Here is a 15,783-nt window from a genome sequence, read left to right as displayed (position 1 = left end):
TAATTAGCAGCTTTCTAAGATACAAACTTTGAGGCTGTTCGAGCTCATTTTAGTTAAATGCACTGGATTTCTATTTTTCAAAGAGCGTCACCTTGACGGGGCTACAGTGCATGCACAGAGATGATCCACAGCCAAGAAACCAGCAGGAATGTGCGAGCAGTATAATAATGTAAAATAAAATTCTTAGCACTCGAGTTCCGTGCTGAAGCGGAGATGCTCAGAAAAAGCCAAGCAATCGTGGCATGAACCCGAGATTGCATTTGGACGGGGATGTATTCAGATCTGCTTGGGAACAACGTACTTGATTCTGGAACAAACTGCTCACTTTTAATGCAGTTTGAACTAATGAACAAGTACAGCCCAGCCTCTCACAAGCCAGAGAACTATTTCCTCTTCTAATCACCGACTCTGATTTTTTTTTTAAACTGAAAACTATAGAATGCAAACCCAACACTGCCAAACATATTTATTATGATTAATAGCCTGTAATATCCCTCACCAAGGCTTAATTTGCTCTTGTTTTCCATTATGAATCTGCACACTCTATTCCAGTCCCTTTTCAGGTGGAGATGAATTTCCTGTGGTCTGTACTCTATTGTATTGCCACCCAGCAAGGCACAATTAGTTAAAAACAGCCAACCTCCACCTCTACAGCCTCCACAGAGCACCAGATTACGCAAAATGAGAGAACAAAATCATTGAGAAATAAGTGAAGGTGTCCAGGGAATTAAAGCAATTAAACCAAAAAAAAAAAGAGAAAAAGTACTTATGCCAGTCACCCAAACACACCTTTACATTAAAATTCCAAAAGAAAGAAAGAAAGAAAGAAAACTCTAGTTCCTTTCTTTAATGTTGATAAACTGGATATAGTAGCTAACCAGAAAACCTTATCTGCTGTCATAGATTCAAGCATCCCCAAGAGTCTGAACCCCGATTTGGTAATGCAATGTATACACATCAAGGACATCAAATGTAGAATTTCAGGAGCTACGGAGTCCATTCTAAGCGAAGATGCTGCTGCTTCTTTAAGTTCCATAAAAATAAACTCCACTACATAAAAGCTGCCACAGTGCGTGCTCTCTCGTCCCTCGGCTCCAGGCATGATCTCCCCGCCACCCCCCTTTTAGGTCAGCCACTCATGCATTAGGAAGACATCCCTCCCAAAATAACTTGGCCCACCCCCGAAGCACAGAGTTAAGCAACCTACCTTTGTTCTGGAGTTGCAGATAATAACAGACAAGCCTCAAGACCATGAGGATTTGGGAAAGCAGGGGAGTTGAAGGAGAAAAAAGGGGGGAAGAAGAAGAAGAAAGAAACAGCACAAGTAGAGAAGAACTGGAAGAAACAACGGGAAACAGTTCCTGGTGAAACTGTTGTGGCTGCCACAGGATCGGGGTGTCCTCACCAGTGTTTACACCCGTGAGTACACCTCTGCTCCATCTCACCCACAACTGGTGGCTTTTTTTTTTCTGGAATCCATGCATGACAATTAAAAGCAACTGCACCTCTCTGTTGGGAGGGGGACCACAAAAGACCTCCGCAATATTTCTTTACAATGTCTATATCACTGATGAGCATTAGTTTGAGTGACAAAGGTCCCAGGCTAAATCAACATTCTTACCTTAATGTTCCTAGTAAAAGGCTCCAGGAAACATAACTCATGAGACATGTATGCAAAGATATGTCTCAAGGAATTAATCCAGAGCCCTCAGATGAAGTGAGGAGAAAAAAAAAAAAAAGGTGGGGGGGGGCAGAAAAAAGAAAATGCGGTGGCTTGTTTCCAAACAAATGCAGCTCAGCCTGGGCAGCGAAAGCATAAAAACAGGTTTGCATATACAGAGCTCAGTGGCACAAGCGAGAGTTCTGTAGGATTTATTTGACACTTATTTTCCGGGAAGCCTTTTGTGGAGTTGTACCATTTGTTTCTTATTGTCTGGGAGGCAGTGAGGAGCTTTCTCCCGGAGGGGGCCTCTCAACCCCGGGCCTGGCCGCCTCCGACAGGGAGGTGACCATATTAGGCTGTGTATGGTAAAGTAAACAATAACAGAGTTGCAATGAAATGGAATTTTTTTCCCCAGCTAATGGTGTTGGGGTCAGTCCTGTCTTTTTAGTCATTCTCACTAATTCTGTATCCTAGTGCAAACAGGCCCTCCTCCTCCTCTTTTTTTTTAAGTGTTAGATGTTTCCAAATATCTGACTGTAAATTCGTTGAGAATGTTTGCAATGTAAGAAAAAGCTTTTAACATCCAAATAAAGATCCTGCCAGTTTAATCATTGAAGGGGATGTGAATTTTCAAGCCCTTGCAGAAATCCAAGCCTCCTTTCCTCACTCCTCCCATGCCCCCACCCCAATCTTTCTCCCAAGGTTAAAATTACTTGGTCATTGAAAAGTACCTTCTAAATAAATCAGATTTTTAAAGAAAGAGACCGTTACCTTCATAAAAATTCCACAGTCACATACTGTGTTACTGAGTGAGGAGTCTTAACCGTTCATGCGCCTGAAAATTTATTACCTGGAATTTCTAGGATGGTTACTTTTACATGATAAAGCTCTTTCCCACCTTCTCCAACCCTCCTCCCCAAAGGGAAAAAGCAGGCAAAAAATACTGTGGTCAAGTCATCCTACAGAAATTAGCTAATCAAAATGAAAAATATCAGATATGAGTCCCCAAGATGTTACACATTTTTAAAAAGTTCTGCACACCTAAAGACAACAATAAAAAGTACGGCTGCTCTCTGGCCATTGTCAGTCAGTATGAGATTCCCACCCCCTTCCCAAGCAGCGAGGGAAACCTCCCGCTCCAAGGTCAGGGCAGGCTGAGGAGGACAGCCTCACAGATGAGGATCCCGAGAGTGGGTCTGGAGAGGGGGCAGCAGCTGAGAGCCAGCCTGGCCCCAACGCAGAGCGAGCTTCCACGTCTTTATCCTGGAGGTGAGAGCCATGGCGTTTCTTAAAAGCGGTTTTCCTTAAGAGAGCTGCCAAAAACGAGGGTGTTTACAGAGTGGCCAGCCCTCAGTGCACACGGAGAGGAGGAGAGGCACCCCGCTGCTGACTGCAAGAACCCCAGAAACCACCCGGGCCAAACAAGAGGTGTGAGAGGTAGGGCACAGGCCAGGGAAGAAATGGTACATGCAATTTGGGCTGCAAGTCGGCTGATGGAGCAAGTAAAATGTACATGGCTCTGGTGAGACTTCCAGAGCTCAGAAAAAGAGTGCTTCCCCAGCCTGGAGCCCCTGGGCTGGCCTCTGAACTGCTTTGCTCCTTATCAGATCCATATCACCCAGAAACTTAAAACCCCTGCAACTCATGTTTTATTAAAACATGTTTAGCATTCTTCTTAAAGATAGGTTTTAACCCCAAATACCCATGAAATTAAATCTCCTATGCCACTTATCTGCACTGCTGGGCAAAAACTAAAGTTGAGCTAAACAGAGAGATAGTAAAATCAATAAATCACACAGAACAAGTAGCAGTTCAAAAGTTCAAAGATATGATGGCCAGTTCAATGCGTCTTAGCACTCACCCAATAATAACTCGTCTCTGTCACTCCTCATAGTATAGACAATTTCATCGGCATCATTTTCATTAGGCTGTCTCATGGAAAATTGCTAGCTATTTATGTATACGCTAAAATAAATTAGCCATTTCATCGAGCAGTGTGATTCTTATAAAATACATTAACACAATACTCGATTTTCCAGTTGGAGTAAATAAATAAATCAATAAATTCAATACAGTGTGATTCTTTTATTGTGGCGCTACAGTTCTCAGCATAAGTGTTTTTATTGGGTTTATTTGTTTCAATAAAAATTGAAATGGGCCACTGATCTCCACACTGGCATCTTAAAAAAAAAAAAAAGAAAAGAAAATCTATCCAATATTTGGGAAAGTGTTGTGTGGAACACTCAAACTTATAATGGTATTCAAAAATCATTTTCATTATGATGATTAATCCACAAATCAATTTTGATGGGGAATTTCACAAAGGGAAAGGGGGAATTCTGCCAGGTGTGTGCCTCTTGTGGAACGTCTCTGCTGCAGCCCCAAGTCTGGGGCGGGGGACGGGAGGAGGTTTTTGAGAGACAGCAGTGCTTCGCTGAGCTGCGACCTTCTGCCTCCAGCATGCCTCCTCCCTGGACGGGGAGAAACGACAGCGGGACAAGTGCCAGATGGCCTCTTCTGTCACACCTTACGAAATGCCATTGATTGTGGCTCGGAGAAGGCCATTTACTGCAGCCTCTGGGGGAAAGATGGGGGTATCATGACTGCAAGAAAGAAGAGAGAGGTATGCTGATGCTGTAAATGAAATCAGGCCCTGGACCTGCAAGCAACTCTGGAAGTGACATGGAGACACCACAAGGCATGAGATTTTCCCTGAGTCACCAGCATCGTTGAAATCAAAGGGGATCACAGTTGGGGAGATGCTAGTCTTTGTCTGCCCAACATCCACGCCGCTCTTCCTCTTAACACTAGCCTGACTTTTCTTGGGAGAGACGCCCCATTCCCCACTCTCAGTCCCTGTGGTGCACAGAAGGTAGATGCATCTCCCACCTCCAGAGGGTGGAGCCAGAAACCAGGTCTGACCAATCAGCATGTTCTGCTCTGTCAGTCACACTGAGTGGCTGATGGATGGACATGTGCCAAAGGAGAACCATACTCAACTACTAGTATTCTGTAGGAAATAATATTCTATAGGAACTATTGTTCTTTTGCTAGGTTTTCCAAGGCGTTAAGGACATGGATTGGCTTGCCCCCACAAAGAGAAAGCTGGCTAAAAGGGACACAGCAATTCAGAGGTGGGCACAACAGCAGGACAGAGTCCTAACAAAGCCCAGAGGGAGCCATCCTACTTCTGAACTTGATCACATGAAAGTGAAAGTTGCCTGGTCGTGTCTGACTCTTTGCAACCCCATGGACTACAGAGTCCATGGGATTCTCCAGGTCAGAATACTGGAGTGGGTAGCTGTTCCCTTCTCTAAGGGATCTTCCCAACCCAGGGATCAAACCCAGGTCTCCCGAATTGCAAGCGGATTCTTTACCAACTGAGTCACCAGGGAACATGAACTAATGAAATTCCCAAATTTGCTCAGCTAGTTGGCTTTGGGTTATCTGCAGGTACAATACAGGAATTCAAAATATATATGCTTTCTACATGTAGTTCACCAACTCTACAATATGCCTTACCTTTTATGGGAAAGCAAGCCAACTAAAACACACACACACAAAACAGTAAGTTCCCAGAGCTAACCCTCAATCTGTACACCTCCTTCCTACATTCTATGTAACCAGGTCATCAGCTATGTTTTCTTTTCTGCTAACACTAGAAAGAGTTAGGAGAATAAATCACAACAAACAATTGGAAACAACTCAAGTTGATCTCAAAGCAATCTACACTACAGGTCTAAAGCAATCTGGTATGCAAGCTTACATAGACTTAACAAACCTTCTTCTCTAGGTCTTTGGTAGTGGTGGTGGTGGTTCAGGTCAGATGGACCAACCCATCAGTTTAGGTGAACAGCCTGTGAGCTCACACAGCAGACGGCACATCTTCTGATCAGACTCAAGGACAAGGGATGAGATGCAGTCTTTCATCCTGACAGAATTTGTGATGGGAGGCAGAGGCAGGGTACAGTGGTTCTTAGTCGTGCGTGCGTGCGTGCCTGCTCAGTCACTCAGTCGTATCTGATTCTCTGTGGTCCCATGGACTGTGTAGCCTGGCAGGCTCCTCTGTCCATGGGATTTCCCAGGGAAGAATACTGGGGTGGGTTGCCATTTCCTTCTCCAGGGGATCTTCCCAATCCAGGGATCAAACTCACATCTCCAGTATCTCCTGCACTGGTAGGTGGATTCTTTACCACTGCACCACCTGGCAAGCCCCGGTCCTTAGTCACTGATCATAAATAACGAGGGAGGAGGTCAGGAAGAATCAAGGGCTATGTGGGTCCTTGAAGACAGGCCAACACAAACTCACTGGCCCTAAAACTTTCTGAATCTCTTTGCAGCATACTATCACTAGTATAAAAATTTCTAGCAATTTGACCAGTTAGTCTTACCTTCAGCCTGTCAAAGTTTGAGTCCATTGGAGAAAAAATAAAATTACTCAAGAAGACATAAATATTCTAATAAGGCACGTGTTACTGCTAAAGTTCTTTGAATGATATCGATAGAAGGGAAGGAACAGTGACAAATACATTAATCATCCTTTAGTTATATTCCCATATTGCTTCTTTAATCGTTATAAAAACTGCCACTTATTGAGTAACTAACTGAAGTAGATGACATTGTATTTGTCATCTACTTTGGAATTCTTACAATATTTTCCCCATTTCACAGGTATGACAAACTGAGACTCGTGTTAAATAGCTTACATAAGGTCACAAAATGAGTAACAGGGAAAGTGAGATTTCAAGTCAGCTTAGTCAGCATGCAAAACCCATGCGCTGCTTTTTTCTTGTCTCCTCCTCTTTCCTCATTTCCAAGAGTTTAATTTTCACAATACCACACCATTAAACCTGAAATTCCTAATGGCTAATATCAACTCCAAGTCTAGAAGAAGAGATAACCAGTTAAAACACAATGTGCTTTAAACTGTACCACATTTTAGAAAGGAAACAGCCGTAAGTCAAGAATGATAAAATAAGAGTGGGGTCTGAGGGAATGTATTTAAATGAGGTGAACAGGATAAGTGACATTTAAGTCAAGGTAGAAGGGGCGAGGTCCAGCCTGCATGCCTGGCTTTTAGCCCTGGCTCCAGCCAAGAAGACTGGAAAACCACAGTCATGATTTCCTCCCTGGGCAGGAGTAAACCCCAGATCAGTACAACCAGCCTGTCCTGGGACTAACAACCACTGCAACACAAGAACAAAACAACAAAAAAGAAGCTACTTTATTCTTAATGTGCCAGAGACTCTATTTCTCATTAAACCCTTAAAATAACCCTAGAAGATGCATACAGTTACTATTTCCCTTTCATTGGTAAGGACAATGAGGCTCAGAGAAGTTAAGTGACCCATTCTTGGCCACACTGAAGCTAAGTGGTGGAGTACAAACGCAAACCCAGTTCTGATCAGGACACCTGATTCTTGGTACATCATATTGGCATCCACCTGCTGTCAGGAATGACTGTCAGCATGAGCCCCAGATGCTCACACTGGAGTCCTGAATCCTGATGCTGGAATGGAAGGGCAATCCGCCGAACTCAAAGACATAAAGATGTGAATGATTGGCTCCGCTCAGTTTGCAGAGCGAGGGACCTTCAGAAGCAGAGATGGCTGAGGAAGAAGAATTAACACCACGGCCCCCTTATTTTTCCAATCTCTGCTGTATTACTATTCACAAGACTCTCTGGGTAGCTATACAGCTCTTCCCTCTAATGAGGGCCATGGGACTTGGGACTAGCCTTCTCTAGAAATAAACTTGTTGATCCTGCTCTGTACCAGGACTATATCAAAACCATAGGCTACCTGAAATTTTGGTGGGGGGAATTGTTTTAAATCTCCAGATGATGAGCTTGGGGCCACAGGGGTCCACCTGCCCTGGAGAGAAGAGTCTCCCCACCTTAGCACTATTGATATTTTGGTCAAGTAAACTCTTCACTGCAGGAGTTGTCCTGTGCATTGGAGGAGTTTGGCAGAGTCCCTAGATGCCAGCAGCACCACAGCCACCACAGGTGTGACACCAAAAATATCTCCGGGTATTGCCCAATGTTCCTAGGTGGGAAAAGCTGCTCCTGGTGGAAAACTATTCATCAAGAGAAATGCTGCCCAAAAGAACTTTCTGTAATGATGGAAGGTTCTAGACCTACACTATCCAATGGAGTCACCCGAGGCAACCGAGCACTTGACATATGGCTAGTGAAATCACGGAACTACATTCTTAAATTTATGTAATTTTAATTAATTTAAATTTAAATAGCCACACACATCTAGGGGCTACTCTATCTTGGACTATGCAATTTTAGAAGTGTCACAAATTCTCCATATTCATGAGAATCTGATCCTCAGCAGATGGGTATTTGGTTCCTAGTTCAAGATTCTATATATTAATTTTTAATTAAAAATCATATCTTCTCCTCCATGGAAATCAACAAACTCTCTCAAACTTAGCAGTTTTGGTCCTGACTTAAAAAAACAAAAAATCCATTCTTAAAAGCATTAGTCTTTTCCAATAAATAAATAAATAAATAAATAAAAATCCATTCTTGCTGTGAATCTAAATTTATACAAATTTTTGCTTAATTTTTACATAAATTCTAATCACAATTTTGATGAGAAGTGCAGATTTAAGTGAATAATCTGAGTGAGAGATTTATGCTTGTGGATTTGAACCAAGCATACTCCTTAAGTAGCCACTTGGAAGACAATTTTTTTTTTTTTTACCGTCAGAAACATGTAACCGCTACTCTCTTCAAGACACGTTGCCTGTAAACCAGGTGTTGGGACATGCCTGCTCTCCTGGAGAAAATGCCCTCTCCACCAACTCAAATAACGCACACAATCTGGAACGAGAGTGACATTCTGAAAGATTTCTTACACAGAAACATCCCTCTACCCTATCACTCCCCTGAAAACTCCAAACTACACACATTCAGGTGGAGCTTTCCCCCGTAGCTCCAAGTGTGATGAATTTTTCAGCTTAGGGAGAAAGATTAGTATTGATGTAACAAAGTGACTGTAAAACCAGCTGTACGACATCATAAATACATCACAGCTGTCAGGATGTTTCTTTCACAATGCACAAATATAGAAGCAAAGATCACTTGGCGTGGGGCGGGGGGCCCGGGGGGAGGCGCACAGGGCGTTAGTCATTCCCAAACCTGAGTGCAGGGTGCGAAACATCCAGAACTATGGCTGTGAACAGAAAGCTGAGCCATCTACGAAATATTTTCTTGGGTGATAAACAGAGAGCTTGAGATGGGATAAAGCCTGATGACGAAGAAAGTAAACACAGTGTGTTTGAAATACCCATCATCTCTTGATACAAAGCAATTTCAGCTTTAGCAATACTGTGAGAATCCAAAAATGCATTGTCATTCTTAGTAATACTGAGAACAATAAAATCCATATCCTAAGCTGGGCACAGCCTAGATTTTAGGTTGACCTTCGGTGGTCAGGTATGAAGTGTTACTCCATATACAGACAGCTCTGGGTAGCTACTCAACATCATTGTAACTTCTTCCCACCCTCCCACTACTCTTCAAGCTGAAAAAAAATGAGATATCTCCTTCCCAGATTTTTCTGCACCTAGGGACAGACATCTAACTTAATTCCGGCCAAAAAATATGAAGGGGGGGTGTGTGAAATATTTTTCTCCGCTTTGATTAGAAGAAAGGAACAAATCTCTCTCTTTGGTTGTCCTCTTACCCACTTAGTGCTTTACAAGTAAATATGTACAAAGGTGATGCCTGGAGCTTTAGCAGCCATCCTGTAGCCATGAGGGGAAAGTTAAAGGAATCACCAATATCCCAACCCAGCAATCAGATATTATTGAAGTAAGGAACCAATCTTTGGAAGGCCTACTTACAGATTTCTGAGCAAGTAAATCATAAATAGCCTTGTCTTTCAGCCACTGCTAATGAGGTTTCCTATCAGTAGTAGGTGAAAACATGCTTATCAGTACATCCTAAATCCCAGGAATGACGGACAGAAATCCCTTCCTTGAGGAAACTGGACTAACCAAGTATAATTAGTGATCTTCCCTGGAACCTAAGATGGTTCCCCATTTCACCGGAGACCTTGTCACTAGAGAGTATGATTCTTAGTCTTTAGAAGATCTCAAATAGAAACACCACCACTTCATATCTACTTGCATGCCAACTCCTCACAAAGCTTTGACTCAAGTGATTTACTACCCTCACCATCTCTCTACATGGGAGGTACAAGGATCATCCCAACTTCTGAGTGGAAGAAGGAGTAGAGAGAGGAGAAACAAAATGTCCGAGGCCAACAGATTTACAGAAAACTTGGTCACACGGTAGGAAAATGATTACGCATGGCCCCAACTGCAAAATGTGGACAGCCCCACCCACTGATCATTTTTGTCCTAAGACATAACAGCATCGTCTGAGCTTAGAGCACAGGCCACACATGGTCATTTGTGCTGTGCCTGGATAAGCAGATGCTTCAGCTGTAACTGTTTCTTCAGCTCAAGATGTCAAGGACAACGGATGTTCCCTGAGAGCAAGAACACTAAAGACACCCTCATGAGCAGGCACAGATGTCACTTCAGTGTTGGCTGTCACCGTGTCCTGGAGGGAAAAGGTAGGGCCTGTGACACAGTGTGGGGACAGGGCCTGGCTAGGTGGCCTGCAGCTTGGGGAATTTAGAGACATCGGACAGTCTACTTGGCTTTGAAATTCTTGGCTCTGTGATCTTGAGTTAACTAGCTTGACATCTCTGAACCTCAGGTTTCCCATCTCTAATACAGAAATAATAAAAGTAGACAAACTTTCTGTGTTGCAAAAGTTACATGTAAATGATACATGCCAAAGTTCTCACCTGGTACACAGTACATGCTCAGAAATTAGTTATCCTCAGCGTAATAATCATCATCAGTACCGAATGATAATGAATTGCAAAATTACCACAGAGGGACTAGCATGTGAACGTGCATGCTAAGTCATTCAGTCGCGTCTGACTCTTTGTGATCTCATGGACTGTAGCCTGCCAGGTTCCACTGTCCATGGCATTTTCCAGGCAAGAATACTGAAGTAGGTTGCCATATACTCCTCCAGGGAATCTTCTTAACCCAGTGACTGAACTCATGTCTCTTGCGCCTCTTGCATTGGCAGGTGGGTTTATACCACTACCGCCACCTGGGAAGCCCAGAAGGGACTAGCATAGTGTTTAACACATGCTAGATGTTCAATGAATGCTCCTTCCCTGGTTTTCCACCCCTCTTTCCTCCACACATCACTCATAGGTTTAGTTCTAATGTGAGGTATCTATCATGATTTTTAAAACTACTAAGGAATACATCCCACTAAAATGGTCTTGGCCTTGACGTTATGCTGGATACAAAGATAAAACATCAACTGACATAAGCTTTGTATGTAGCAAATATGCTAAACAAAGACTATATGTGTCTACTTAAAAATACAATTAAATATGTCATATTGACATTTAATTTTTTCCTGACGTTATGCTGGATACAAAGATAAAACATCAACTGACATAAGCTTTGTATGTAGCAAATATGCTAAACAAAGACTATATGTGTCTACTTAAAAATACAATTAAATATGTCATATTGACATTTAATTTTTTCCTATATTATACATGTAAGAATTCCCCTTCTATTTACTGAATTTCTGTGTATTGAGAATGGATGTAATTTTAATTAAAAAAAGAAAACATTCGTTCCTAGTTCAAATTTCTTGCTATAAACATGGACTCCTTAAATAATCTGGAGGAAAAGATAGTATTTTTTTTAAAGACAAAAAAGATTAAAAATGCCTACTTTCTACCCTCTTGGTTTTCTAATAGATGATCATTTGCCAGGACCATAAATGGCAACAAATCTGTAAGAAATTAAGGAAAAACAAACAATTTCTAAACATTTAACTAACCTTATCCCCTTGCCCTTAATAAGTTACTGTTCCCTGTTTTTCCTGCTTCCAGACTTTCTCTTCTCAACCAGAAATACATTCTTCCCCTTGGCTTCAACCATACACTTCTTGCCCTAGTAGTATCTCAGGGGACATGTTTAAGTCCTTTGTGGTGTGAATCAAATCTACAGATGGGACGGGAATGCAGAAATAAATAACCCACTAAGAGTCATGACCACTGGACTGACCTTATGCATGGAGGTTTTGTGGACTGGCGTTTGCTAAAAGTTTCTCCTTTTTGGTTGGCTGGCCTCAGAGAGCCCTGTGAATGCCAGGACTTAGGATAAGCAATGACATACTTAACTGTTACATATTAATGTTCATGATAACGCAATCTTTCATTTGGGTGATTTAAAAGTCCCTCTAGTCTGACTTACAGTTAGATATACACTGAATGCTTCATCAATCATAACCATTTTTATTCTCAATCTTGTGCAAAAATACCAGAGAAAGTGAATCTCAACTACACACTGAAGAGGGTTTTTCTATTAGCCCTGAAAATTTTCTCTCTTGTCATTTATACACTGGATTCCCACAGTTTCTGCAGCAATCTCTTCACCTGCATCTCTCACGACAGCAGATCTTATCTGCAGAGGTGAAAGGAAAGCCATGTTCCTCTCTCCTCTCTAGGAGCAAATCTGCCATATCTTAGAGAAGAAAGCATTCCTCACTTTTGAACTAGACAAAATGCCCAGCACCTCGACATGTGAAACGCTTGTGAACAAGCAGCTTGAGAAGGTCACAGCAACTTGGACTGAACTTAAAAGGGGGATTTAGAACTCACTCACCCCAAGAACCAGTGAGCTTACTCCCATCAAGCAGTGAGTCAAGGATCACACCTACCCCTAATAAAGGCACTTGAAAGCAAGTACATCCCCTTTCCATTCATGTAAGGGCTTGTCACAGTTTCATGGCCAAAATCTTCCCACAATTAACCTTGGACCTACAGACCATAAGGCAAATCAAAACGAAGGCAGTGATGAAACCAGGCACCTTCCAGCTTGGCCTGATTCTACCACAACTGCATTTATCTTCTAAATTAGAAACACAAGACTTTTTTTAGGGAAGTACATAATGGCTTCTTACCAATCCTGCATGATTCTCACATGCAATACACAAATAAATGCAACCCCACACACACACATACCAATCTGTTCCCCCCAAATTCTCTGCATGGGGTAGAAATTAAGCCTATCCCTCTAAAATCATTTTTTTTAGTCTAACGTATATTCAATATTTATTTTCTGATTTTATGACCTTTCTTTTATTCTCAAATGGTCCCATCTTAACAATCTCCTTTTAGACTAATAAATTTATGTTTTTATTCCCAGGTCATTTATAGGTTGATCTCTTGAGGCAAGGAAACATTAAATTATTGGAACTCAGTCTAGAGATGTTTCCAGGGTAAAGGTTTTCTGTTTATTAGCAGAAGTAATGCACTTGACTAATTTGACTTGTAAGTCTGATAAAATCTCCCTGGAAAAAAGTGATTGTATTATGATGAATAATCCTTTGAGGTGAAAAATGAGAAACATCCACATTGGGTTTTATTATATATTAATTTTAACAGGGTCTGAAAAGAAACTCAAGTAAGCCATCTTTTAGATGCTAGAAAATGGCAAACTTCCGCGCAAACTACATGCAAGAAGTAATTAAAGTAAATGAACATGAAATTAAACAGCACCCCCATAAAGTAGGATATAAAAGAAAAGATTATTAGAAAAAAAAAAAAAGATTGTCTTCCTGCTCTATATTAATGTCATGAACTGTGCATTTATTCTATTTCTCTTTTATTATTTGATGATGGGTTTTTAGAGCTTGGGTTTTCTTAGAACTTTGCTGGAGAAAAGTCTTCAGTAGTAAGCTAGCCAGAGGTCTGGGTATATTATTCCATCCTTCCCAAGGACTTAACTACTAGATGAGCCGTACAAGATAAAGGTAGGTTCATCAAACTTCCTGTGATGTAACGCTGGAAGGTTTCCCGACCCCATCAATGACAGACTCAAAATCCTGGTTAGAAAGGAGGTCCTAAAGCTACAAAAAGCAAGAGTGCACAACAAAACTCTCTCCAACTCTTCAACAAACCCTCCTATTCATGTAGAATCCAGGGACAGCTGGTACTTGTTGAATTTGGGGAGCTATCCAGAATCCATTTGTACTTCAATTTCTTTTTGGGGAATTACCCTTCCCCACCCTTGTTGCAAGCAAGGTGGAATTCCTCAGTCAGGTCCCCTGACTTCTCATAGCCATGGGGAGTTAACACAAACTAGGACAATTGATTTGTCTCAGTAGACTGATGTATGGACAGAAAAATGTTTGGGGAGCACTGATCTCAGCAGTGACATTCAAACTGCCTATATGTGGGAACTATCCCCTATCCTTTCTCAATCTTCTGTCCACTCTGTGACCTTCTGTGTACTCCTCCAATAAACCTTTTCCCTTTAAGCTGGTCAGAGATCAACTCTGTTGCTTATAACCAAAGAATTCAGCCAATATGTTGGGGGAGATCCTTGCTTGACACTGGCTCAAAAAGAAAGCTGAGCTAAATGAATCCACACTTAGCATAAGGGACAAGATGTGATACTGTGCTCCTATGTTATTTATGGCTGCTCTTAAATTCAAGGTAAAATTGTAACCAAAGGTTGTTTAAAAAACAAAAAAAGACTAGCATTCAAATCTGCAAATCAAGAAATTTCTTTCCAGTTTTTTGTAGCAGTTTTAGAGATTCAAAAATGTACAAAATGAGTTGAAAGAGAAAGTTTCTAGATGTAGAAAGATGAAGCCATTGGGCCACATGCATATCCAGTGAGGGGACTGGCTTCTTCATCTGGACTTCCAGAAGCCACCACAAACCCTATTTGTATTTGGGTGTTTCTCAGGTGTCATGGTGAAAAGGACATGGACTTTGGAACCAGGCAGCCCTGAGTGCAAATGCTTGTCCATTCCCTTAGCAATTCTGTGACTCTGAGCAAATTATTGATATAGCATCTTGCTGGACTTCCGTTCTCCAATCTACAAAATGGACAGTGGCCCTGTTTGTAACTCTTAACTAGTCAGCAAGTGCAGAAGCGACCTCAAACACAAAACTCTAGTAGTCCGGATGCAAAGTAAGCCCTCAACAAAATGGTGATAATGATAACTGTGCCCGAGTTGATCTATGGAGCACCTACTCTGTATCTCACGTGCTCTGGGGCACACAAAAATAAAGTTACATAGGTTCTTACCTTCAGGCAAGAATTTGTGGCTTTCAAATTTGAGAAGAATGCACTAAACTACAGAGCAGACTTGAACAAAGGTTATAATGAAATACAAACACACACTTGTGGGAGCCCAGACAAAGGAGTGAGTCACATAGGCTGGGTTCAATTGAAAAAGGCTTCACAGAAGTGATATCTGAGCCAAGCCTTGAAGGATGAGTAGGATGTTAATAGGCAGGGGGAGGTGGGAGTGGGAAGAGGAGGACTGGCATCCAAAGCCAAAGGAAGCAATAACATGAGCTGCACAAGTTCAAGAGCAGGGCAACAACAGGGCAGAAGAAATGGGTTGATGTAAGCTCCACAGGGCCAGGGACCAAGCCGGAGTCTATCACTCCGAGAAGAGGGCCAGTCCCACCAGAGGCACCTAGTTATTCCACAAGGCCCTGGGAAGAGGAACAGACAACAGACAGATGGGGCCAAGGCACAGAGCCTTGACGGCCACACTAAGGAGCCAAGTCTCCATCCTACAGTTCAGGAGGCAATGACAAGACAGAAAATAAGAGAGAGACTTCAGAGGTTAAAGAAACAGGGCTTCACTGCAAGCATGTGAGGGTGGGGACATGAGAAAAGAGGGGAGTTATTAGATTTTAAGTCTGGGAACTCATTTATTAAACTGAAATGATTCTGGGTCCAGAACTATTACTGACCATATCAGCAAAGTAGAGTTTGACCACAGAGAAACCTTTCCATCAAGAACCCTAAGAATGGCATGATCTGCCACCAGACAGAATGAGCACATCATCCAAAGCCTGTCAGTGAAAATCAGGAGCTCAGCCTTAAAGCATGACTGTGTGATCCCATGCAAGTTACTTCACCTCTCTGTGTCTTTTGTTTTACTATCTATAAAACAGGGTCAACAGCAACACATCTTTATAAGGACTAAGAGAGAAGACAGACATCATGGATCCAGAATGGCTCCT

General features: G+C 42.0%; 1 protein-coding gene across 42 annotated transcripts in view; it reads right to left on the bottom strand.

Annotated features, from left to right (window-relative positions):
* The window catches only part of FOXP1 (forkhead box P1), a 721,956-nt gene that overhangs the window by 289,900 nt on the left and 416,273 nt on the right, over window positions 1–15,783 (bottom strand). For 3 of the 42 annotated variants that reach the window (XM_086366757.1, XM_086366769.1, XM_086366781.1), the window contains exon 1: window positions 1,622–15,657. The exons of the other annotated variants lie outside the window; for them this stretch is intronic. The gene's annotated coding sequence lies outside the window, so the exon portion shown is untranslated. Of the gene's footprint in view, window positions 1–1,621; window positions 15,658–15,783 lie in introns of those variants that run through there. 42 annotated transcript variants of the gene reach the window in all.

Source organism: Bos grunniens, chromosome 22, assembly GCF_055505025.1.
Source record: "Bos grunniens cultivar Pamir isolate PY7600 chromosome 22, Bosgru_T2T1.0, whole genome shotgun sequence".
Lineage (NCBI taxonomy): Eukaryota > Metazoa > Chordata > Mammalia > Artiodactyla > Bovidae > Bos > Bos grunniens.
The sequence above is the reverse complement of the archived record's forward strand: the minus strand, read 5'-3'. Positions and strand labels throughout refer to the sequence as shown.